Source organism: Bos javanicus, chromosome X (genome assembly GCF_032452875.1).
Source record: "Bos javanicus breed banteng chromosome X, ARS-OSU_banteng_1.0, whole genome shotgun sequence".
Taxonomy (NCBI): Eukaryota; Metazoa; Chordata; class Mammalia; order Artiodactyla; family Bovidae; genus Bos; species Bos javanicus.
This window is the reverse complement of record NC_083897.1, coordinates 76,924,324-76,952,013: the sequence shown is the minus strand read 5'-3', so window position 1 is coordinate 76,952,013 and position 27,690 is coordinate 76,924,324. Positions and strand designations below refer to the sequence as shown.

Genomic DNA, 27,690 nt, shown 5'->3' with positions numbered 1-27,690 from the left:
TGAAGTGATGAGACTGGATGCCATGAACTTCGCTTTTTGAATGTTGAATTTTAAAAGCCAGGGTTTTCAATCTCCTCTCACTTTAATCAAGAAGCCCTTTAGTTCTTCTTCACTTTCTGTCATAAGGGTGGTGTCATCTGTATGTCTGAGGTTATTGATTTTTCCTCTGGTAATCTTGATTCCAGCCTGTGCTTCATACAGCCCAGCATTTCACATGATGTACTCTTAAATAAGCAGGGTAACAAAATATAGCCTTGATGTACTCCTTTCCCAATTTGGAACCAATCTATAGTTCCATGTCCAGTTCTAACCATTGTTTCTTGACCAGCATACAGGTTTCTAAGGAGACAGGTAAGGTGGTCTTGTATTCACAGTTTATTGTGATCCACACAGTCTGAAGCCTTTGGTGTAGTCAATAAAGCAGAAGTAGATGTTTTTCTGAAACTGTCTTGCTTTTTCTATGATCCAACAGATATTGGCAATTTGACCTCTGGTTCCTCTGCCTTTTTTAAATCCAGCTTGAACATCTGGAAGTTCTCAACTCACATACTATTGAAGTCTCACTTGGAGAATTTTGAGCATTACTTTGCTAGCATGTGAGATGAGCACAATTGTGTGGTAGTTTGAACATTCTTTGGCATTCTTTTTCTTGATGAGTCTGGCTAAAGATTTATCCATTTTGTTTATCTTCTCAAAGAACCAGATTTCAGTTCCATTTATGTTTGCTATTTTTTCATCTCTATTTCATTTTTTTCTGCTCTTATCTTTATGATTTCTTTCTTTCTACTAAGTTTGGGTTTGTTTGTTCTTCCTCCACTAGTTGCTTTGGGTGTAAGGTTAGGTTGTCTATTTGAGATTCCACTTATTTGTTGAGGTAAGATTGTATTGCTATAAATTTCCTTCTTAGAACTGCTTTTGCTGCATCTCATAGGTTTTGGATCACCATGTTTTTATTGTCATATTTTTCTAGTACTTGTTATTTCTTCTTTGATTTCTTTGGTGGTCCATTGGTTATTTAGTAACATATTGCTTAGCCTCCATATGTTTGTGATTTTTCCAGCTTTTTTCCCTGTAATTGATTTCTAATCTCATAGCAGTGTAGTCAGAAAAGATGGTTGATACAATTTTAATTTTCTTAAATTTACTGACCCTTGATTTGTGGCCCAAGATATGTTCTATCTTAGAGCATGTTCTGTGTTCACTTGAGAATAAAGTGTATTCTTCTGCTTTCAGATGGAATGCCTTGTAAATATTAAGTCTATTTGGCCTAATGTGTCATTTTAGGCCTGTGCTTCATCATTAATTTTCTGTCTGGATGGTCTGTCCATTGGCGAAAGTTAAATATTAACATCCCCCACTATATTGTGCTACTGTCAATTTCCCCTTTATGGCTGTTAGCATTTGCCTTATATATTAAAGTGCATATATATATATATATATATATATATATATATATATATATACACACACACACCCAAAAGTGCTCCTATTTTGGGTGTATATATATTGCAATTGGGATATCTTCTTTTTGTATTGATCCCTGGATCATAATGTTGTGACCTGCCTTGTCTCTCATAGCTGTCTTTATTTTAAAGTTTATTTTGTCTGATAGCATCACCAACTCAATGGACATGAACTTGGGCAAACTCTAGGAGATAGTGAGGGACAGGGAGGCTGGGGGTGCTGCAGTCCATGGGGTCACAAAGAGTCAGACATGGCTTTGTGATTGAACAACATTTTTGTCTGATATGAGTATTGCTACTCAAATTTTCTTTTGATTTTCATTTTCATGGAGCATCTTTTTCCATCCCCTCACTTTCAGTCTGTGTGTGTCCCTAGGCCTGAAGTGGGTCTCTTGTAAACAGCATATATAAGGGTCTTGATTTTGTATCCATTCAACCAGCCTATGTCTTTGGTTGGAGCATTTAGTCAATTAACATTTAAGGTAATTATCAATATGTATGTTCTCAATGTCATTTTCTTAATTGTTTAGTATTTGCTTTTGTAGGTAGGTCTTGTTTATCTCTTTCTGTTTTGTTCTCTTCTGTTTCCTGCCTAGAGAAGTTCCTTTACCATTTGTTGTAAAGCTAGTTTGGTGGTGCTGAATTCTGTTACCTTTTTGATTTCTCCATTTTATCTGAATCAAGGCCTTACTGGGTAGAGTATTCTTGGTTGTAGGTTTTCCTTTTCATCACTTTTAATATATCCTGCCACTATGTTCTGACCTCCATAGTTTCTGATGAAAAATCATTTGATAACCTTATAGGAAATCCCTTGTATGTTATTTGTTGCTTTTCCCTTGATGATTTTAATATTTTCATTTGTATTTAATTTTTGTTAGTTTTATTAATATATGCCTTGATATGTTCTTCCTTGGGTTTATCTTGTATGGTGCTTTCCACACTTCTTGGACTTGGGTGACTATTTCGTTTCCCATATTAGGCAAGTTTTCAACTATAATCTCTTCAAATATTTTCTCAGGCCCTTTCTTTTTCTCTTCTTCTGGGACCTCCATAGTTCAAATGTTGGTGTATTTAATGCTGTCCCAGAGATCTCTGAGACTGTCCTCATTTCTTTATATTCTTTTTTCTTTATTCTATTCCACAGTAGTGATTTCTATCACTCTGTCTTCCAGCTCACTCATCTGTTCTGCCTCAGTTATTCTGCTACTGATTTTTTCTAGAGTATTTGTCATTTTAGTTATTATATTGTTCATCTCTGTTTGTTTTTTAGTTCTTCTACTTCTTTGTTAAACATTTTTTGTATCTTCTTAATTTGTATCTCCATTCTTTTTCTGAGATCTTGGATCATCTTCACTATCATTATACTGAATTCTTTTTTAGGTAAATTGTGTATCTCCTTCCTTTTCATTTAGTTGTTCTTACAGGTTTTTATTTTGCCCCTTGTTCTGCAAAAAAATTCTCTGTCATCTTATTTTGTCTCACTTACTGTGTTTGTGATCTTCTTTTCTGCAGGCTGCAGGACCATAGCTCCTCTTGCTTCTGGTGCCTGCTCTCTGATAAGTGAGGTGAATATTGAGGGGAGCCTCACCTTTGTTCTGCAGTAGTCACTGCCCTGTCAGAGGCATGATGTATTACCTAGTTGTTGAAGTAGTCATTTCTTAGTTGGGTTTCTGGTCTTTGGTATCGGGTAATCAGGATTGGATCACTCCCACTAGCAGAAAAGCCACTGCATTTTCCTCTCCAGGAGATGTTCACCCTTGACTATGCTCTGTTGTGTCCCCTGTCATCTATTGTGTGGGCTCACAAAGTACACAATTGCTGCACTGCTCTTGGTACCACCTTAACCATGGATATGCCAGAAATTAACCCTGCTGACTCAGATATTGTTTGCACCAGGCCACTGGCACGGGTCTACTGAAGTTAAGTCCCAGGAATGCAGTTGTTGTGCACCTGGGCCTCTCTGGTAGTTGTGGTTACAGCACAAACTGTGGCTTGGCCCAATCCTTTCATGTACATGCCCACAAATCCTACAACTGCTAAAGCCAGTGCCATCTCAGCTGCAGGAGCATTTGTTGTCCACTGAGATATTCTGCAGGTGCTGGATTTAGCAAGCCATCAGTGGAAGTGTAACTCCACAGTTCCTATAGCCACAAGGAGAGATCAGCTCTTCCTCCTAGTTGTATAGCCCCTGGGGCTTAGGTGTGGTTTCAGCCCCACCTCTGCATATGTTTTTCCCACCAGCATCTGCTCCAGAGGCTTCCCTGGAGCACATGTGCCAGCATAGTCCAGCAGGGCTGAAGGCATTATGGGTGTGGCTGCCGGGACCAGTGTGACTGAAAGGGGTTTTGACATGGGCAGCACTTGGGCCTACCTGTACCAGCGTGGCCAGAGGAGTCTTTGGCTTTAGGGCCCGGCAAGCCTGCTTAGGCATTAACCCCTCCTAGTGCCTGCTGAGGTAGGGGCTATTGGTGGGGAACGAGGCTGCAATTGCAGCCCTGCTCCTTGTGTGCCACTTAACAATGGCACCCTGGCTCTATGGTAGCACGGGGTTCTTCCACTAACTCTCCCTGTTGTGGGGCTCTTTTTTTGCATCCTTTCAGGTTGTCTCTTCACAACCAACAACTATTCCTTCCATGAGTACACTCTGCAATGCCTACTTTCCAGCACTCAGCTCCCCTCTACACCAAGAGACACACGACTCAGGCTGGGGTGCACAGGGTTGCAACACAAACCATGTATGTAGATCTTACTCTGACCTGTCTTCCACCGACTAGTTGCTGCATTCCCTTCTAATCCCCCAAAGCTCCTCCCTACCCCAGATGGTTTTCCCACTGTGAGGGAGATTCACTGAGTGTGGAAAACACTCCTCTCCTTCAGCTCCCACTTTCAGGGGTCCTGGTCCTATCCTATTTCCTCTTCTCCTTTTTTTTTCTTCCTTTCTTTCATATTACCTGGTTGTATTAGGGATTTTTCTTGACCTTTTAGATGCCCAAGGTCCTCTGCTAGTGTTCAGCAGATGCTCTGTGAGAATTGTTCCATTTGTAGATGTATTCTTGATGTACTTGTGTGGGGAGGTGAACTCCATGTCCTCTTATTCCACCATCTTGACTCCTCTCCCATACACATGATTGGAACACCAGAAAGGGAAATGAGTTGGTAGAAATTTTAGCTCATTGGTTTATCTTAAAAAGATACAACTCAGGAATAGCCAAATGGAAGATACTATCAGCAATTTTACACCAATTGAAATAACTTAGATGAAACAAACAGATTCCTAGAAACACACTAATTACTTAAACTAAGCCCATATGAAATAGAAAATTACTTAGATTGAGTCAAAGTGAAATAGCAAAAAAAGACAAGAGATTTATTCTGTAATAATAATAAAAAAACTTTCAAGAAAATAAAGCCAATCACCAGATGATTTCATAGTGAATTCCACAAATCATTTAAGAATAACTAATACTAGTCTTTCTCAAACTCTTCCAAAAAATAGACAAAGAGGGAATACTTCCTAACTTATACTATGAGGTCATAGGTACTCTGATACTGAAGTCAAAGATATCACAAGAAAAGAAAACTACAAACTAATATCCTTTTAAGATAGATGCACAATGCTAAATAAAATACTAGCAAATCGAATCCAGTAGCATATTAAGAGAATTATACATTATGACCAACAGGAATTTATCACAGGAATGCAAGAGTGATTTGACATTTTAAAAAAGCAATCAATGTAATATAGCATATTAGTAGAATGAAGAAAAAACCTACATGATCATTTCTTTTTTTTTTTTTTGACTTTCAACGGATATTTTTATTTATTTAATAGATCACCAACTTCATCTCCCTCCTTACCAACAATTGGAATTTCATCTTGTTCCCATGCCAAGTGGTGAAACAATGACAAAGCTAGTCAGAATAAGCTACTTCAGAAAGAGAACTAAGCTGACACAGGCCACTTTATTTTAACAGGCATAATATAAATATATGTACTCTAGAATGCACAATGGTTTAGTTTCTAAGAAATTCAAATGGGACTTAAAGAATGTAGGCAAATCCAGGGTGCAGTAAAGATGAGCTGAGATGCTGTGCAACTGTTTGAGGGTTCCTGGCATTACATCTCTTGGTCACTAGCTGATTCTTGACAAAGGGGAAGACATTAGCTAATGCCAAGTGGAGATGCAGACAGTGCTATGTTGACTTAAGGGCTATGCACAGGAACTGGATGCATGTTGATGTATGGCAAAACCAATACAATATTGTAAAGTAAAAAAATAATAATAATAACAATAATAATTTTTTTTGAAAAAGAAACAGCCATCCAAAAAATTTTTTAAAAGTGGGGGGGGGGGGGGGGCGGGCTATGCACAGGAACCAAAAGGCAGGAAAGTACTAAACACTGCTGAGAGCATCCACTCCAGGAAAACTTTACTTTCCAGGAACTCTAAACTGGCATCACCCCCAGTGCTCACATGACTGACTTTATCCTCCGTGTCCCATTTGGCAGAGCATGTAGCAGTGTCTCCACCACCTATTACATGGTCATTTCATTTGATGCAGGAAAAGTCAGTTGACAAAATGCAACATGCTTTCCTGAAAAAAAAAAAAAAAACAACTCCAGAAACTAGGAATAGGAGACATCCTCAATATAATAAAGGTTATATGTGAAAAACTCACAGCTCACACTATACTCAGTGGTTCATCAAAGGCTGAAAGCTTTTCTTCTAAAATGAAAAGGAAGCATATCTGCTTTTCCCACTGCTATTCAGTATTGTACTGAAAGTTCTAGACAGATCAATTAAAACAAAAAATAAAAAAAATCCAAATTGGAAAGGAAGAAGTAAAACCATCTCTATTCACAGATAGTATCGTTTCATGTATAGAAAATTCTGCAGAATCCACAGAAAAAATTATTAGTGATAAGAAACAAATTGTGCAATATTGCAGGATATAAAACCAAGACTCAGAAAATCTGTTTAGAAAATCCAGAAATGAAGATAAGAAAACAGTTGTATTGACAACAAAATCAAGAATAATAAAATACTTAGGAAAAATTTAACCAAGACAATAAGAGGCTTGTACACTGTAAACTACAAAACACTGCTGAAAAAAAATGAAAGAAGACATAAATAAATGGAAATATATCACATGTTCATGGATTAGAAGAGCTAATATTGTTAAGATGTTAATAATCCCCAAAGTGATCTACAAACCCATACCTGTATGGTTAATTGATTTTAAGGTGTTTATATTGAGATATAATTGATATGTATACATAAAACACTATATTAGTTTTAGGTATACAACATAATAATTCAATATATGTATATGTTGTGAAGTGATCATCACAATAAGCCTGGTTAATTTCTGTCAACACTCAGTTTCTTTCTTTTTCTTGTGATGAGAACTTTTTAGATCTACTTTTTTTAACTTTCAAATATGTAATACGATTTTATTAACTATAATCATTATGCTGCTACTGCTGCTAAGTTGCTTTAGTCATGTCTGACTCTGTGAGACCCCATAGACAGCAGCCCACAAGGCTCCCCCATCCCCGGGATTCTCCAAGCAAGAACACTGGAGTGGGTTGCCATTTCCTTCTCCAATGCAAGAAAGGGAAAAGTGAAAGTGAAGTCTCTCAGTCATGTCCGACTCTTCGCGACCCCATGGACTGCAGCCTAACAGGCTCCTCCGTCCATGGGATTTTCCAGGCAAGATAACTGGAGTGGGGTGCCATATTATGCTGTATAGTAAATACTCAAGAATTATTTCTTTGGTAACAAGAAGTTTGTACCTTTTTGATCCCCTTAAGTTATTTTACACACCCTTCACCCTTTTCCTCTGGTAGCTGCCAATCTATTCTCTCTATCTATGAATTCTTTTTTTTTAAGATTCTACATGTAAGTGAGATCATAAGGGATTTGTCTTTATCTGACTTATTTCACTTAGCCTAATTCTCCAAGCCAGGCTTCAGCAATACGTGAACCGTGAACTTCTTAATATTCAAGCTAGTTTTAGAAAAGGCAGAGGAACCAGAGATCAAATTGCCAGCATCCACTGGATCTTTGAAAAAGCAAGAGAGTTCCAGAAAAACATCTATTTCTGCCTTATTGACTATGCCAAAGCCTTTGACTCTGTGGATCACTATAAACTGTGGAAAATTCGGAAAGAGATGGGAATATCAGACCACCTGACCTGCCTCTTGAGAAATCTGTATGCAGGTCAAGAAGCAACAGTTAGAACTGGACATGGAACAACAGACTGGTTCCAAATAGGAAAATGAGTATGTCAAGGCTGTATATTGTCACCCTGCTTATTTCACTTATATGCAGAGTACATCATGAGAAGCACTGGGCTGGTAGAAGCACAAGCTGGAATCAAGATTGCTGGGAGAAACATCAATAACCTCAGATATGCAGATGACACCACCCTTATGGCAGAAAGTGAAGAGGAACTAAAAAGCCTCTTGATGAAAGGGAAAGAGGAGAGTGAAAAAGTTGGCTTAAAGCTCAACATTCAGAAAACAAAGATCATGGCATCCGGTCCCACCACTTCATGGGAAATAGATGGGGAAACAGTGGAAACAGTGTCAGACTTTATTTTGGGGGGATCCAAAATCACTGCAGATGGTGAATGCAGCTATGAAATTAAAAGACGCTTACTCCTTGGAAGGAAAGTTATGACCAACCTAGATAGCATATTGAAAAGCAGAGACATTACTTTGCCAACAAAGGTCCATCTAGTCAAGGCTATGGTTTTTCCAGTGGTCATGTATGGATGTGAGAGTTGGACTGTGAAGAAGGCTGAGCATCGAAGAATTGATGCTTTTGATCTATGGTGTTGGAGAAGACTCTTGAGAGTCCCTTGGACTGCAAGGAGATCCAACCAGTCTATTCTGAAGGAGATCGGCCCTGGGATTTCTTTGGAAAGAATGATGCTAAAGCTGAAACTCCAGTACTTTGGCCACCTCATGCGAAGAGTTGACTCATTGGGAAAGACTCTGATGCTGGGAGGGATTGGGGGCAGGAATAGAAAGGGACAACAGAGGATGAGATGGCTGGATGGCATCACTGACTCGATGAAGGTGAGTCTGAGTGAACTCCGGGAGTTGGTGATGGACAGGGAGGCCTGGTGTGCTGCGATTCATGGGTTCGCAAAGAGTCCGACACAGCTGAGCGACTGAACTGAATTGAATGTCCTCAAGTTTCATCCATGTTGTTGCAAATTGTAGGATTTCCTACTTTTCTATGGCCGAATAAAGTTAGGTGATTTTTTTAAAAGGGTACCAAGACCATTCAATGGGGAAAGAATAGTCTCTTAAATAAGTGATACTAGGAAAACTGCATAGTCACATGCAAAAGAATAAAGCTGTACCCTTACCTCATACCATATGCATAAATTAACTCAAAATGGATCATAGAGCTAAATGTAAGTGCTAAACCCTTAAAACCATTTGAAGAAAACGTGGGGTAAATTTCCATGACCTTGGTTTTGACAATGGATTCTTAGATATACATGATAGCAAAAGTATAAGAAATATTAAAAAAAGAAAAAATAGATAAATTGGACTTCTTCAAAATTTAAAAAAAAAAAAAAAAAAAACTTTTTGCCCACTAAGAGACTACTGAAAAGTCAAAAGACAAACCACAGAATGGGAGAATATGTTTGCAAACCATCTAACTTATAAAGGTCTAGTATCCAGTATACTGTATAAAAAACACTTTTAGCTCAACAAAAAATATATAAACCATCTAATTAAATATGTACAAAGGACTTAAATAGACATATTTTCAGGGAAGATATACAGATGGAGTATATCAAGGCTATATATTGTCACCCTACTTATTTAACTTACATGCAGTGTACGTCATGCAAAATGCTGGGCTGGATGAACTACAAGCTGGAATCAACATTGCTGGGAGAAATATCAATAACCTCAGATATGCAGATGACACCACCCTTATGGTAGAAAGCAAAGAGGAACTAAAAACCTTCTTGATGAAAGTGAAAAAGAAGAGAGTGAAAAAGCTGGCTTAAAATTCAAAATTCAAAAAACTAAGATTGTGGCATCTTGTCTCATTACTTCATGGCAAATAGATGGGGAAACAATGGAAACAGTGACAGACTTTATTTTCTTGGGCTCCAAAATCACTGCAGATGGTGGCTGCAGCCATGAAATTAAAAGATGCTTGATCCTTGGAAGAAAATCTTTAACCAACATAGACAGCATATTAAAAAACAGAGACATTACTTTGCTGAAAAAGGTTCCTTTAGTCAAAGCTGTGGTTTTTCCAGTAGTCATGTATGGATGTGAGAGTTGGACCATAAAGAAGACTGAGCACCGAAGAACAGTTGCTTTTGAACTGTGGTGTTGGAGAAGGCAATGGCAGCCCACTCCAGTACACTTGCCTGGAAAATCCCATGACAGAGGAGCCTGGTAGGCTGCAGTCCATGGGGTCACTAAGAGTCGGGCACACGACTGAGCAACTTCACTTTCACTTTTCACTTGCGTTCATTGGAGAAGGAAATGGCAGCCCACTCCAGTATTCTTGCCTGGAGAATCCCAGGGACAGAGGAGCCTAGTGTACTGCCATCTATGGCATCGCACAGAGTCCGACATGACTGAAGCAACTTAGCAGCAGCAGCAGCAATTGGAGAAGACTCTTGAGAGTCCCTTGGACTGCAAGGAAATCCAACCAGTCCATCCTAAAGGAGATCTGTCCTGGGTGTTCATTGGAAGGACTGATGCTGAAGCTGAAACTCCAATACTTTGGCCACCTCATGCGAAGAGCTGACTCATTTGAAAAGACCCTGATGCTGGGGAAGATTGAAGGCAGGAGGAGAAGGGGATGACAGAGGATGAGATGGTTGGATGGCATAACTTACTTGATGGACATGAGTTGGAGCAAGCTCAGGGAGTTAGTATTGGGCAGGGAAGCCTGTTGTGCTGCAGTACATGGGGTCACAAAGAGTCAGACACAGCTGAGTGACTGAACTGAACTGACACTGATGGTCAATAAGCACATGAAGTGATGCTGAACATCACTAGCCATCAGGGAAGTGCAATACAAAACCAAAATGAGATGTGAAGTGTTGATGAGGATGTGAAAAATTTAAAACATTGCTACTTGCTAGTAGGAATCTGAAATGGTGCAGCCACTATGGAAAACCATTTGAAATTTCCTCAAAAAATAAACACAGAATTACCATATGAGCTAGCAAACCTATTTGTATGCACAGACAGAAAAGAATTGAAAACAGGTCTTCAAACAAATGTTTGTACATGAATGTTCTTAGTAACACTATTAATGATAATCCAAAGTGGAAAACAATTCATATGTGTCCATCAGTGTGTGCATAAACAAAATGTAGTATATACATACCACATTTATATTATTCAGATGTAGAAAGAATGAAGCATCTGTACATGTTACAACATGGATGAACCTCAAAACATTTTTCTAAATAAAATAAACCATATTCAAAAGGTCATATATTGTACAATTCTATTTATATTAGAAATTTAGAATAGATAAATCCACAGAAACAGAAAGCAAATTAGTTGTTGCCAGAGGCTGAGGGGAAGGGGGAATCGGAGTGACTGCTTAATGAGTATGGAGTTTCCTCATAGGATGAGAAAATATTTTGAAACCAGATAGAAGTAATGTTTGAACAATATTGCAAGTATACAAAATATCACTAAATTGTACACTTTAAAATGGTTAATTTTATGTCTCAAGAATTTTGCTTTAATTTTAAAAAGAAAATCAGCAGAAAAACAAAGTGCAAAATAAACTCAGTCATATTAATAACCTCTCTCTGATGTGTCCAAATGCTGAAAGATCATGATTTGAGAAGACTGGAAGAGGATGTGGTGGGTGAGATTACCAGGATGAGAGTCTAGAAATCAGGATTTTGGTTCCACTATTTATTAGCTGCATGATCTGAGGCAAGTTATATAGCATCTTTGTATCTCAATTTTTGTATTTGCAAAATAAGATGTCTCAAATTTGCTGCTCTTATCATTTAAAGTCTCAGAAGAGTCACACACACACAAAAAAAAAACAGTTCTATAAAACATGCATGCACACAAACGTACCCACCCATCCTCATGGACTTTGGGGGAGAAACAGAATGAATCAATGAGTGAGAAATCAGTTGAAGTTAAAAGGCTAGGCAAATTTAAAAATAACTAAATCTATATCTGCAATTTTCATTTGTTCAGAAAGCAATTATTAAATATCTATTTTATGTCAAACAGTGTGTTAGACACTGAGGATACACAGAAAAATAAGACATTATTTTCTCAAGAGCCATCTAATCTGGTGGGGAAGACAGGCAAACAGAGTGTGGTAAAGAGATATAGAATTTAATGGGATGCTGTGAGATCACACAGGAATACCGTCTCACTTAGTCTGGAAAATCTCCTGGATCTAAGTAATAAAAAGTTATCCAGTCAAAATAATGAGTTGAGAAGACCTGATTCAAGAAGATAAAAACAGTACAAATAAATTTATAGATGTTTTAAGTAAAATAGTACCTATAGGGGACTTCAGGAAGTTCAGTGTTGCTCAAGCTTACAGAGCAAGTCAGAAGATGGCAAAAAAAAAAAAAAAAAGCTTATGAAATAAGCACAAGCAAGATCATGAGGGCCTTGCAGGTTGTGAAAGAAGTTCAACTTTATCTTAATGGTGATGGGTAGCCTACAAAAGGATTTTAGGTACCCAGAAACCCATATCCGATTTAAAATTATTTTGGCAGTGTGAAGGATTAAGTGGAGCGAGACCAAGTTGGAGACAGGGACATTAGTTAGGAGACTGTCTGAGTAGTTCAGATATGAAGTGGTGAGTGTTTGAATTAAGACAGTGAAAATACAAAGTAGATGGGTTTGAAATATAATTGGGAGATAGAAACAGAATTTGCCAGTGTACTTGGATCTGATAGATAAGGGAAGGAGGCTGTTCAAGGACAACTCTGTAGTTTCCTAGGTTGAATGATTGGGTGGATAATGGTGCCATCAAATGAAACCAAAACCTCACCGGTACAATCATGTTTAAGAGGTAATATAATGCATTCCACCTTGGACATGTTGAGTTTATGGTACCTATAGTATACAGCCAAGTGGCAGACAGCTTGATATACTTATTTGTAGCTTGGAGATGAGAATAGGCATATAGAATTGGGGGTGACAAGAAAATAAATATTAGTTGAAACTTAAAAAGTAGGTGCTTCAAGAGAATATACTAGATGTTCTTTGTAAAATCCTCCAGCTCCAAGATCAAGAATCCATGATGGTTCCTCTTCTATTGCTCTTCCTTTGGAGGAAATTTTTGAGGTGGAAGCAGTAAGATTTGGGGGAAAAACTAAATGGAATGAAAATGACAATTTAATGGGTCACAGATGAAAGGCTATTCTAGACAGGAAGAGAATATAGGCAAGAAAAAATAGGTTTAAGCTTTTCTGATAAAGCTGGAATGTCAAATTGGTCAGCTATTGGTACAGATACACAAAGCTCCATCCAAGCAATCTAGATTTTGGTGTTGATCCAGAAAATACTGTTTCTACAATTGATCTGGTATGGCAAGTCAGCACCAGACACTGCTACCTTAGGGTTTTTGCCTGGGGCTGCCAGTGCAGTGGCTTAGGATCTATATATGAAAGGCCGTGTGTATGGCTTTTCTGCCTTGTCTCCACATGGAAGAAACTGACTTCATTGATTTTTTTGAAATACTCTCCAAGAGGAATGTGAAGTAGATTTCTAACCTTGTTCTGCTTAGACATAAATTAATATCTTGTTTGTTCAGAATGACTACTGCCCTATCCTGCCAGAAATTCTACTGTGCTCTCTGGGGTGTGCAACCTCTATTTATTAGGTTATTTTGTTGGCCAAGGGCTCACATTGTGCTTTGTTCTTATTGCTCTGTCACTCCCATAGATTAGCTGCAGAGGAAAACCAGACAGTGACCCCTGATTCACTCTTTTGCTAATTCTATTCATATCTCTTTGTTGTCTTTGGATGATGTGACCAAGCACCTTAAAGCAGTTGCCAAGAGTTTTGTGTACTACTCCAGGATAACAAGCTCCTCCCAGGTCCTGGAGACAGGAAATCCAGCTGCAAGACTTCTCCTGGTCCTACCCAGCAAAGGGAATGTGGAACTCTGAAATGTTGGCTCTTCTAGACTGCTTTGAGCATCAGCAAGCCTGATCCTGTTTGAAGGCAAAATAGGAAATAGCCTATGAGGGATCTGGGAGAGAACCAAAAGGACTCTCTATCCCAAAACATCTCCATTCACCTACTTACACTCCAATATGCTTATAATCACTTCTTTTGGTTAAGTAATTTTACCCCCAGAGGCAAATTCATATAGGAAAGGGGCCTACAGCTAAGTATCAAATTCCCTAGATTCTAGTCCCATTTCTGCCTTATGATCCTGGGCAAGTCTCATCCCTTTTCTGGGCCTCAGTTTCCTCAATATACTACATAAGGAGGGAATTAGATTATATAATTTCTAAGGCCCCTTCTGACCATAACATTCCATATTACTTTAACCCAAGTTCAAACTCAAATGTTACTTTACAGGGGCTATCATTTAATTTGCTAGTATTAATTGATCCATTTATTTGCATAAACTAGATAGTCACTGGAAAAAGGAAGAGCCAGGGACATGGATAGGTCACATAGATGTCCCAAAGACACAGAAACCCTTAATGGAAACAAATCCTTTCTTTCCTAATTGTCTCATCCCCACCTCACTCCCCTCTACTCCCCACCACTGACCATCTCAGCTGGGAGAAGGTAAAAGCCAGGTTGATGGTAGAGAAGTACACTTGGAAAAATGGGCAGGACCTTCCGGATTGAGGAAGCAGGACAAAATCCCAGAATAATTGTTTTCTAAAGAGGTTCAGATTGAGGCCCCTGTATGGCAACCACTATACATTGAGGGGCAGAAAGTGGTCTTCCCCAAAGAGAGATGAGGTATGTTTCCAGAGGCCTAAGGAAGCAATCACTGTGTGGTCTCTCTTCTCAGAGAGGATGAAAAGGTGAGAGCATGGAATCCCAGATACTCTACCCTTATTTCATATGATAGCCCAGGGAAGGATTCCTATAATAATAATGAAAGCTAACATTTTGTTTTAGCACTTACTGTGTGCCAGGTAATATTCTAAATGGTTCACATAAATTGAAACAATTAATCATTATAACAATCTTATACAAGTACTATTATTATCCCCATTTTATAAATGAAGATACTAAAGCACAAAGAGGTTAAATGATTTCCTTAAGTTCACATAACCAGGAAAGAGTGGGTCCAAGATATAAATGCAGGCAGTCTGGCTCCAAGTTTTACACTCTTAAACCAACTAAAGGAAGGTTTATTCTCTCCAAAGTCACAATATTTATTCTCTCCAATGTCACAGAATTGGGAAGATCCTTTGGGACCACAAAAGGCCATCCTTTTTTTTAATTTTATTTATTTTTAATTGAAGGGCAATTGCTTTACAATATTATGTTGGTTTCTGCCATATATCAACATGAATCAGCCATAGGTATACATAACTCTGAGAAAGAAGCTTGTCAAATGTCACACAGTGAGCAAGTGAGAGTATAGCAAAGCAGAACCAGAGCCCAGATCTACCGACTCCCAACTAAGGCTCTTTCCACTACTGCTCCTGATCTTTTATTGGGTCTCTTACTTGAATTTCCTACTTGCTGACATTGCCAAAGTGGTCATCCTCTAACCCTGTCCAACAGGAGTGAAGGGGCAGTCAGTCATTTCTATAGTACACATCATTGTCTTCCTTTTCCAAAATATAAATGAGACTAGAGCTGGCTTCAATCAAGCATTTTCCAAATGATTATATCCTTAAATCTTAATATCACCTCTGTGGGGGTTACTGATAGAATGCAAGCCAACATTTTCCATCCATAAAAACATCAACACCCAGCCATGCCAAGGTCCCGACCTTCTAAGTAGATGAGTGTTCAGTGATGTATGAGGCCCGCTTCATGCTCAGACAGATCCATGGATTCAAATATGAACTTTTTAAGGGTCATTCAGGGAAACTAATAATAAGCCCAGATGGAAAATTCTACATGATTCATTGAGAAGTGATGAGTAGAGCTTGTGAAAATGGAAAATAGGATTGGGCAGTGGGCTCTGGAGATACTGGGGTTAGCCTGGTTTATTATAATGCCACCAATGTGTTCTGGCTAGCAGCAAGCAGATGGACAGCCTAGATTCTCCAAAGTCCCAGGTCCCTCTTCTGTTGATACGGATTTCACAAAATTATTCTCCCTACCCCACTTCTTACTCCGCCCTTTCGATGGGTGTGGGAAACAAAAGGCTCCAGTATAGATGAAAGTTTAAAAAGGCTCTTGTGGTGCTGAGTTTTCAACCTACATAAGGCACTCTATTCATTACCCAATTCTTTATGGGCCTCTGAACTGGGCACACAACACTGAGCCTAATGAGGTAAGGTGGGCTTACCTTTCCCTGAGGGTGTGAGATAGGAGTTCAAGACTTTGGCACAGAAGACAAGGTGGGGAAATAGGGAAACTTTTTCCAGGCAGTGGGAAGAATGGTCCCAAGAGGCTGGTTGATGTCCCAGGGCAGTATTAGTGTCACCTTATATCACATTCATATTTTCCACTGCATAAGCTTGGTACAAAACCTTCCTACAATAAAATGGAGAAAATGGTTGCTTTCTGAAGCAGTTGTGAGGTTAAATACAAATAATGCTGACCTCATTCACTCACTCACGCATTCATTTGCTTAATTAAGACAACAGTTACTATGTATCAACTATGTATCATGAAATACACAAAGCAGAGGCTCATTCTCCAAAAGTTTACACTCACTAGGGGGACATGGCCTATATGCATTTCCAAACATCATTCAGTTGTACTTGGAAAGACTTTTAAATGGTATAAATGAGAAAAGTAGTCTCCCAATTTGAAGGATCTTTAGAAAGGACCATGTAGTTAAACCTCTTCACTGCACAAGTAAAGATATTCAGAGAGGACAAAAATTTTTTCAGGGTTACATCGCCAGCTAATAACAGAGTTGATTATTTACACTAGGAATTAAAAAACTCAAAAGTTGCCTTGGTTTAATCTGCAAAACAAAGTTTCACAGAAGTTCTGAGTTCAAATCTAAAGAACAAGTAGGGTTTTTTCCCCCTAATATTGCACTATGAGAAACTTTAAATAGATAGCCAGGGTCAGCTACATAATTTGTGGGGCTGAGTGCAAAGGCTCCCTCACTCAAAATACAAGGGGAAAATCCAGCTAGAGGCACTAAAATAAAAAGTATTTTTCATTTTTCTGGGCATGTGTGCACACTCTTTCACTCATTTGCTCTCTCTCAACTTGTCGTGTTTTCTATTTGTTATTTTATACTATTCTAAGTAAAGAATAACTTAAAATTTAAATTATTAGCATGAGTTTTACTGTTCCTCTTTATATTATGCAGTATGTTTTAAGTACAAATACAAGAACATTTATCTAATTCACATGCAGAATCACCAAAATTAAACATTCATATTTCAGAGCTCTCACATGCACATGTGTTTCACTCTTACCAGAACAGTGGAAATACAGCACAGATACTATTTTTTTATTTCACTTTTTTATATGCACACATTCTACCAACATTCTTTGATTTAGTGATTTGATAATAAAGAAGTAAAATGAAAAGGAACTATGGATTGCCTTGTCTTTCTCTTTATTTCTATATCATCATGTCCAGCAATAATGGTTAGGTAATACAGGGAAGTAACGTGAGTAAGAAAAAATGATAGGGTTCCTTGGCTGTTGATGTTTCTTAGAATTTCATTACCTTCTTTTTACATTTGAAGCAAGCTCTTAGCTTGCATGAAAAGCATAGCTTTTGGGGTTGTCAACATTCCCACTTGCTGAGTTATATACTTAAATTTTTTACCTTGTACTCATTTCGAGTCTTGCTGAACTCCCACACATTGTGGGTCCTCTAGAACTCTATGGTCATGCAGCATCACAAACACTATATACAGATGGGGTGGCAAGGAACAGTAGACACACTTAAGCTTATGTGCATGTTCCATTGTCCCATTGGACTTCACTTACAAAACAGAAGTTCAAAGATGAAATTATTAAGAATCTCAGAAGAGTGACAGTAAAACATTAAACCAAGCACAGAGCCCTTCTGAGCATAAGACCTTGTGTGACTGCACAGATCACACATCTATGGAATTGACCCTGCATAAAACAGAATTAAAAGAATTTTATAGTGAATACCCATATGCCCACCACCTAGATTCTACCACTTACATTTTACTTAAATTGCTTTATCATATATTCATCTACCTATCTATCCCTCTATCCATCCATTAAGCTATTTAAAGTATCAGACATTCATACTCTTTAGCACTATAAACACTTCACCATGCATGTTATTAAACTAAAGTTCACTATATGTTTACAGTTATTCTGAGGTAAGCTTATATACATTTAAAATCAAATAGTAAAAGGATATTTGCTGCTGAGCTCTGACAAATGCATACACATGTTTAATGCAAATAATTATTGAATATAGAACCTTACCAACATCCCAGAAATCTCCCATTTCCGGTAAATTGTGACTGCCATACCACCATCAGAGGTAACCACAAAAACAAGTAGAAATTTGATAGATAAGGACTAAAACAATCAAAGAAAATGAGAAAATAGGAATATGAAGCCAGCAGATGGAAATCTCATCTGAGGTAAACATTTTGTGTAATCATGGTAAGAACTACCATTTACTGAACACTATTTGCCTGGCATTGTGCTTAGATCAGATCAGATCAGATCAGTTGCTCAGTCATGTCCGACTCTTTGCGACCCCATGAATCGCAGCATGCCAGGCCTCCCTGTCTATCACCAGCTCCTGGAGTTCACTCAGACTCACGTCCATCGAGTCAGTGATGCCATCCAGCCATCTCATCCTCTGTCGTCCCCTTCTCCTCTTGCCCCCAATCCCTCCCAGCACCAGAGTCTTTTCCAATGAGTCAATTCTTCGCATGAGGTAGCCAAAGTACTGGAGTTTCAGCTTTAGCATCATTCCTTCCAAAGAAATCCCAGGGCTGATCTCCTTCAGAATGGACTAGTTGGATCTCCTTGCAGTCCAAGGGACTCTCAACAGTCTTTTCCAATACCACAGCTCAAAGGCATCAATTCTTCGGCACTCAGCCTTCTTCACAGTCCAACTCTCACATCCATACATGACCACAGGAAAAACCATAGCCTTGACTAGACGAACCTTTGTTGGCAAAGTAATGTCTCTGCTTTTGAATATGCTATCTAGGTTGGTCATAACTTTCCTTCCAAGGAGTAAGCGTCTTTTAATTTCATGGCTGCAGTCTTATATGAATTTAATCAATTTTTATCTTTATAAGAACCTTATAATGTAAGTACTATTAATATCCCATTTTACAAATGAGAGAACTGAGTCACAGAAAACAGTCAATAAATGGCAGCTCAGGATTTGAATGTAGATGGCGTGACTCTAGAGCCCATGATTATAGATGGCATATATGCAGATGACACCACCCTTATGTCAGAAAGTGAAGAAAAACTAAAGAGCTTCTTGATGAAAGTGAAAGAGGAGAGTGAAAAAGTTGGCTTAAAGCTCAACATTCAGAAAACTAAGATCATGGCATCTGGCCCCATCACTTCAGGGCAAATAGATGGGCAAACAGTGGAAACAGTGGCAGACTTTATTTTGGGGGGCTCTAAAATCACTGCAGATGGTGACTGAAGCCATGAAATTAAAAGACGCTTACTCCTTGGAAGGAAAATTATGACCAACCTAGACAGCATGTTAAAAAGCAGAGACATTACTTTGTCAACAAAGGTCCATCTAGTCAAGGCTATGGTTTTTCCGGTAGTCATGTATGGATGTGAGAGTTGGACTGTAAAGAAAGCTGAATGCAGAAGAATTGATGCTTTTGAACTGTGGTTGGAGAAGACTCTTGAGAGTCCCTTGGACTGCAAGGATATTCCACCAGTCCATCCTAAAGGAAATCAGTCCTGAGTGTTCATTGGAAGGACTGATGTTGAAGCTGAAACTCCAATACTTTGGTCACCTGATGTGAAGAGCTGACTCATGTGAAAAGACCCTAATGTTGGGAAAGATTGAAGGTGGGAGGAGAAGGGGACAACAGAGGATGAGATGGTTGGATGGCATCGCTGACTCAATGGACATGAGTTTGGGTAAACTCTGGGAGTTGGTGATGTACTGGGAGGCCTGGCATGCTGCAGTCCATGGGGTCACAAAGAGTCGGACATGACTGAGCAAGTGCACTAAACTGCACTGAACTGAACCATGCTGCTTGGGGTAGGAAATCAAAGGAGAAAAGATGGGATGGTGAGGAGGGCCCTGATTACAGAGGACCTTGAATGCCAGAATAAGGAACTCAGATTATCCTTTAAGTCATGGGAAAAAGAGGTTTTTGAGTATAGGATGAACCTTGACCTAAACTTCATACTTTATATGAAAATCAACTCAAAATGGATCACACATAATAAATGTAAACATGCATGTTATTAAAATAAAGTTTAATATAACTTTATAGTTATTCTAAGGTAAATTTATATGCATTTAAAGACAAATATTTAGGGAATATTTGCTGAGCTCTGACAAATGCATGCACTTGTTCAATTCAAATAATTATTGAAATATAATAATATAAAACAAAAAAATAATATAAAAATTTTAGAAAATAAAATATTCAGGATTTTGAGATTGGTGAAGGATTCCTAAATATGACACCAAAGTATAAGTCATAAAAACTTTTATAAATTCTACTTCATCAAAATAAAAACTTTCACTCTGTGACAGATCTTATTAAGAAAATGAGAAAGAAAAACACAGACTGGGGACATTTGCAAACCATATATCTGATAAAGGATTGTATTTAGAATATGTAAAAAAAAAAAAAAACTCACAAACTCAATGGTAAAACACTCAAATACACAAAAAATATTCACTTAGAAAATGGGTAAAGAATATGAAGAGATGCTTGGTCAACATCACTAGCCACTGGGAAAATGGAAACTAAAACCACAATGAGATACCACTTCATATATCAGAGTGACTAAGTGACAGCACCAAATGTTGGTGAAGATGTGGAGGGACTGGATCTTTCATACATCATTTTAGGCATGTAGCTACTTTGAAAAATAGTTTGGCAGCTTCTTAAAAAACTAAATATGCAATTATCATACAATATAGCAATTGCACTTCTGGGAAGCTATTCTACAGATAAGTAACACTACATTTACACAAAAATATGTACATGAATGCTCATATAAGCTTTATTTGTAATGGCCTCAAACCAGAAACAACCTGCCTGGAATGTGGGAGACCCGGGTTAGATCTCTGGTTTGAGAAAGTCCCCTGGAGAAGGGAATGGCTACCAACTCCAGTATTCTTGCCTGGAGAATTCCAAGGACAGGGGAGCCTGGCGAGCTACAGTCTATGGGGTTGCAAAGTGTTGGATATGACTGAGCAACTAACACTAACACACTGAAACTGGAAACAACCCGAATATCCTTCAATAGTTGAATGGATAAGCAAACCACGGTACACCCATACCATGTAATACCACTTAGCAGTAAAAAGGAGCAAACTATTAACACATACATAACTTGGGTGGATCTCAGGGTCACTATGCTGAGTGGGAAAGAAAAAACAAATCTCAATAGGTCACATACTGTATGATTGCATTTGATGGAGAAAAGATCAGTGGTACCAGTTATCAAGGACTGGGGAGGGTGTAATGATAAAAAGTAGCACTACAGAATTTCTTTGTGTTGGTGGAACAGTTCTTTCTCCTAACTATGGTGTTTGTTAATAAATTTATTGTTGTTGTTGTTCACTCGCTCAGTCATTTCTGACTCTTTGTGACCCCATGGACTGCAGCACACCAGGCTTCCCTGTCCTTCACCATCTCCTGGAGCTTGCTCAAACTCCTGTCCATTGAGTTTGTGATGCCATCCAACCATCTTGTCTTCTGTCTTCCCCTTCTCCTCCTGCCTTCAACCTTTCCCAGTATCAGGGTCTTTTCAAATGAGTCAGTCCTGTACATCAGGTAGCCAAAGTATTAGAGCTTCAGCCTCAGCATCAGTCCTTCCAATGAATATTCAGGATTGATTTCCTTTAGGATTCACTGGTTGGATCTCCTTGCAGTCCAAGGGACTCTCAAGAGTCTTCTCCAACATCACAGCTCAAAAGCATCAATTCTTTGACGTTCAGCCTTCTTTATGATCCAACTCTCACATCCATACATGACTACAGGAAAAACCATAGCTTTGACTAGATGGACCTTTGTCAGCAAAGTAATGTCTCTGCTTTTTAATATGCTGTCTAGGTTTGTCATAGCTTTCCTACCAAGGAGCAAGTGTCTTTTCATTTCATGGCTGCAGTCACCATCTGCAGTGGTTTTGGAGACCAAGAAAAGAAAATCTGTCACTGTTTCCACTGTTTGCCCATCTATTTGCCATGAAGTGATGGGACTGGATGCCATGATCTTCATTTTTTGAATGTTGAGCTTTAAGCCAGCTTTTCCACTCTCCTCTTTCACCTTCATCAAGAGGCTCTTTAGTTCCTCTTCACTTTCTGCCATAAGGGTGGTGTAATCTGCATATCTGAGGTTATTGATATTTCTCCCAGCAATCTTGCTTCCATCTTGTGCTTCATCCAGCCCAGCATTTCACATGGTGTACTCTGCATATAGGGCTTCCCTCATAGCTCAGTTGGTAAAGAATCAGCCTGTGATGCAGGAGACCCTGGTTTGATTCCTGGGTCGGGAAGATCCACTGGAGAAGGGATAGGCTACCCAGTCCAGTATTCTCGGGTTTCCCTTGTGGCTCAGCTGGTAAAAAAATCCGCCTGCAATGTGGGAGACCTGGGTTTGATCCTTGGGTTGGGAAGATCCATTTGAGGAGGGAAAGGCTACCCACTCTAGTATTCTAGCCTGGAGAATCCCATGGACTATGCAATCCATGGGGTTGCAAAGAGTCGGACACGACTGAGTGACTTTCACTTCACTTCACTTCACTTCACTCTGTATATAAGTTAAATAAACATGGTGATAATATACAGCCTTGATGTACTCCTTTCCCAATTTTGAACAAATCCATTGTTTCATTTCTGGTTCTAACTGTTGTTTCTTGACCTGCATACAGGCTTCTCAGGAGGCAGATAATGTCATAACACTTGTTATTAACTGAATTATGGCTCAAGTCTCATATGTTGAACCCTTAAACTCCAGTGCCTCAGAATGTGACTATTTGGAGATAGGGCCTTTAAAGAAGTCACTAAGTTAAAATGAAGCTACTAAGGTACACCAAAACCAATCTGACTGGTGTTTTTAAAAGAGGAGATTAAGACACACACAGGCACCAGGAGCACATGTGCATAAAGGGACAGCCATGTGAAAAGTCAACAAAAGGGCAGCTGTCTGCAAGCAAGGAGAGAGGCCTCAGAACAAAATCAACCCTACCAACACCTCGATTTTGGTACCTCTAGCCTCCAGAAAGTGAAGAAATTTATTTTCTCACATTTCTGGAGGCTAGAATTCTAAGATCAAGGTGCCAGGATTGGTTTCTTTTGAGACCTCTCTTCCTCACTTGTAGACAACCACCTTTTCTCTGTGTCCTCATATCACCTTTCCTCTGTGTACTCATGGAGAAAAGAGAGATCTCTGAAGTTTCTTCTTCTTATAAAGATGCCAGTTCTGTTGGATTAGGACCCCACCCTTATGACTTCATTTAACCTTAATTATCTCCCTAAAAGCCATACTTCCAAATCACATTGGGGGATTGAATTTCAACGTGTGAATTTAGGGGTGGGGAGGGGCACAGTTTACCCCACAACAAAGGTATGTGGTGTAGTTCATATTATTGAAAGAAAGTGAAAGTGAAGTCGCTCAGTCGTGTCCAACTCTTATGCGACCCCGTGGACTGTAGCCTACCAGGCTTCTCTGTCCATGGGATTCTCCAGGCAAGAATACTGGAGTGAGTTACCATTTCCTTCTCCAGGGGATCTTCCTGACCCAGGGATTGAACCTGGGTCTCCTGCATTGGAGGCAGACGCTTTAACCTCTGAGCCACCAGAGAAGCCCCATATTATTGAGCCAATGTCAATTTCTGGTTTTGAAAAAGTACCATGGACATATAAGATGATATTATCACTGGAGGAATCTGGGTGAAGCATACACAGGAATCTTTTGTACTTTTTTTGCAACTTCTAATGAGTCTAAAATTATTTCAAAAGAACAAGTTTCAAACAACAAACAAAATAAAAACTTGTAGTGTACAGGAGTTCTTGACTTTCCACACCATAAGGAACCAAGACTGGCTTCACAATGTGTGCTAACGCTGCAACCTTCACCAACTCACCTAAGCTTTCTGAGCCTCGATGTCTACATCCTTAAAAAAGCATGGCACACATCGAGGTCCCTGGATCTTTGCTCTATTAAATTCTAGGCAGTTTCTAAAACATTTCTTCCTCTCTTTTAGTAATATGGGAATGATCTCTAACCTCCTTCCCTCATAAAGCTGTAGTGGGGACCTAGGATAATACTAGGCTTATGGCTCTTTGATATCCTCATCTTGCTTTTAGAATATTCTTCCAGAAGTAGCAAAAATAGATGAGGGGAGGAGGGTAGAAATTAGGCAACACATAGAAAAAAAGAGGAAAAAAAGCTGCAAACCAGATGTTTTTTGAGAAATGAAAAAAGTGTGAGGTGAAGTAAGCGTTTGACAAGAATGTTCAGGAAGAAGATTAATCACCATTTCAGTGTTCCATGTCCAAAGAGATTGTGTCTTTGCTTGTTTGGCTGGGTCTGACTTCAGACTTAAAGAAACCAGCTTTTTCATTAAGTCAGGAAGAGGCAGAGGAGGGGGCAGGGACAGACCAGCCTTCTTTAAGTTTGGCCACTAATAGAGGACAGATGGAAATAACTGGAATGCCCTTAAGTAAAGCAGAAAGCAACTGAGAGAAAGCTGTTAAAAGAAAGTACATAAACAGTTTGACCACAAACTACCAGGCTCTGACTTGCTGATAGGAGTGTAAAACTAACTTGTCAGCTTGGTTTTAAGTGCCAAACAGTGAGTGCTAAAGTGGCAAGGAAGAACGATCAATAGGCACAGTCACTTCCACTGTTTAAAATCTTTCTATGGCTTCCCACCATCTACCAGGAATAGTCCAAACTCCAATGTGTTGAATGTGAGGCCCTCAGTAAGCATTTCCAAAACTGCCTTCCAAGTTCTAGCTGCGTCCCAGATTCATGAATTGAGATGAATCTATTGATGAACTCTTCAAAAACAGTAATGCACTGGCAGACAGAACTAGGTTCAAGTTCTCACATTCCTATTAACTGGCTATGTAACCTAGAAAAGAAAAGTATTTAACTTTGGTTTCTTCCTCTGTTCAAAAGAGAATAATAATCCCCACCTTGGTGATATCATGGACTTTTTATGAGGAAGGCAACACCACCTAGGAGATCTCAACAAGTCTCTGTCAACCAGGACTGCAGCATTTTCATCCTTGAAAGTCATCAGTCTCAGATTTATCCTACTTAGGAAAGAATTCAACTGGAACCAATAATTTCATGATTTTTTAAATTATTTTCAATTGGAGGATAATTGCTTTACAATATTGTATTGGTTTCTACCATATATCAACATGAATTAGCCATAGGTATATGTATGTCCCTCCCTCTTGCCCATACTTCCCACCCCATCCCACCCCTCTAGTTTATCACAGAACACCAGATTTGGGCTCCCTCCATTATACAATTAATTTTCACGGGCTGTATAATTTTACATATGATAAGTTATATGTTTCAATGCTATTCTCTCACTTCATTCCACCCTCTCCTTCCCCAACTCTGTCCACAAGTCTGTTCTCTACGTCTGTGTCTCCACTGTTGCCCTATAGATAGGTTCTTCAGTACCATCTTTCAAGATTACATATATATGTGTTAACATAAGATATTTGTCTTTCTCTTCCTGACTTGCTCTGTATAATAGACTCTAGGCTCATCCACCCTAATAGAACTGAGTCAAATGCATTCTGTTTTATGGCTGAGTAATATTCCATTGTATAAATATACCATATATTCTTTATCCATTCATCTGTCAATGGAAATCTAGGATGCTTTCATGTACTAGCTATTGTAAATAGTTCTGCAATGAACATTGGGGTACATGTGTCTTTTTCTTTTTCTTTTTTTTTTTAATTCACATTTTTTATTTCTTACTTAGGGAAGGGACAGCAAAAGAGACACTGATGTATAGAACAGTCTTATGGACTCTGTTGCAGAGGGAGAGGGTGGGAAGATTTGGGAGAATGGCATTGAAACATGTATAATATCATGTATGAAACGAGTTGCCAGTCCAGGTTCGATGCACAATACTGGATGCTTGGGGCTAGTGCACTGGGACGACCCAGAGGGGTGGTATGGGGAGGGAGGAGGGAGGAGGGAGGAGGGAGGAGGGTTCAGGATGGGGAACACACGTATACCTGTGGCGGATTCATTTTGATATTTGGCAAAACTAATACAATTTGTAAAGTTTAAAAATAAAATAAAATTAAAAAAAAAAAAGAAAAAAAGCAGGAATGTGTTTTTTTCAATTATGGTTTCCTCAGGGTATATCCCCAATAGTGGGATTTCTGGGTCATATGGTAGTTTTATTCCTAGCTTTTTCAGGAATCTCTATACCATCTTCCATAGTGGCTGTATCAATTTACATACCGACCAACAGTGCAAGACGATTCCCTTTTTTCCACACCCTCTCCAGCATTATTGTTTGTAGATGTTTTGATGATGGCCATTCTAACCAGTGTGAGGTGTTATTTCACTGCAGTTTTGCTTTGCATTGCTCTAATAATGAGCGATATTTAGCATCTTTCCATATGTTTATTAGTGATCTGTATGTCATCTTTGGAAAAAATGTCCATTTTGGTCTTCTATCCGCTTTTTGGTTGGGTTTTTTGTTTTTCTGGTATTGAGCTGAATGAGCTGCTTGTAGATTTTGGAGATTAATCTTTTGTCAATTGTCTTGTTTGCTATTATTTTGCTCATTCTGAGGTTTGTCTTTTCACCTTATTTACAGTTTCCTTCACTGTGCCAAAGCTTAGGTTTAACTAGGTCCCATTTGTTTATTGCTTTTTTCCCCATTATTCTCAAGGTGGGTCATAGAGGATCTTGCTCTGATTTATGTCAAAGAGTTTTATAGTTTTATAGTTTCTGGTCTTACATTTAGATCTATAATCCACTTTGAGTTTATCTTTGTGTATGATGTTAAGAAGTGTTCTAATTTTATTCTTTTACACATAGCTGTCCATTTTTCCCAGCACCACTTGTTGAAGAGCCTGTCTTTTTTTTTTTTCTATTGTATATTCTTTCCTCCTTTGTCAAAGATAAGGTGCCCATAGGTGCATGGGTTTATCTCTGGGCTTTCTATCTTGTTCCACTGGTTTATATACTATATTTCTCTTTTTGTGCCAGTATCATACTGTCTTGATGAATGTAGCTTTGTAGTATAGTCTGAAGTAAGGAAAGTTGATTCTCTCTCAAGATTGCTTTGGCTATTTAGGGTCTTTTATGTTTCCATACATACTGTGAAATTTTTGTTCTAGTTCTGTGAAAAATACCATTGGTAATTTGATAGAGATTGCATTGAATCTGTAGATGGCTTTTGGTGGTATAGTCATTTTCACAACATTGATCCTTCCAATCTAGGAACATGGTATATCTCTCTATCTGTTTATGTCATCTTTGATTTCTTTTATCAGTGTCTTATAGTTTTCTAATACAAGGTTTTTGTATCTTCAGTTAGATTTATTCCTAGGTATTTGATGCCTTTTGTTGCAATGGTTAAAGAGAGTGTAAACTTTGGTTGTCTATTCCATGTTTTTCTTGTTTCTTGAGGTAGGATTGTATTGCTATAAACTTCCCTCTTAGAACTGCTTTTGTTGCATCCCATAGGTTTTGAGTTGTCATGTTTTCATCGTATTATTTGCTTCAATAAATTTTTTGATTTTCTTTTTGATTTATTCAGTAGCCTGTTGATTATTTAGAAACGTATTAATTCCATGTGTTTGTGTTTCTTACAGTTTTTTTCTTGTAATTGATATCTAGTCTCATAGCATTGTGACCAGAGAAGATGCTTGATATGATTTCAATTTCCTTA

The 27,690-nt window shown here is 38.6% G+C and overlaps 1 non-coding gene and 1 pseudogene across 1 annotated transcript; both read right to left on the bottom strand.

The window, feature by feature from the left end:
- LOC133242605 (NADH-ubiquinone oxidoreductase chain 5-like) overlaps nt 1-27,690 on the bottom strand; it is a 61,755-nt pseudogene that overhangs the window by 25,704 nt on the left and 8,361 nt on the right.
- TRNAW-CCA (transfer RNA tryptophan (anticodon CCA)) lies at nt 23,535-23,608 on the bottom strand. The gene has a single exon. It is a non-coding gene; the product is annotated as a tRNA-Trp (tRNA).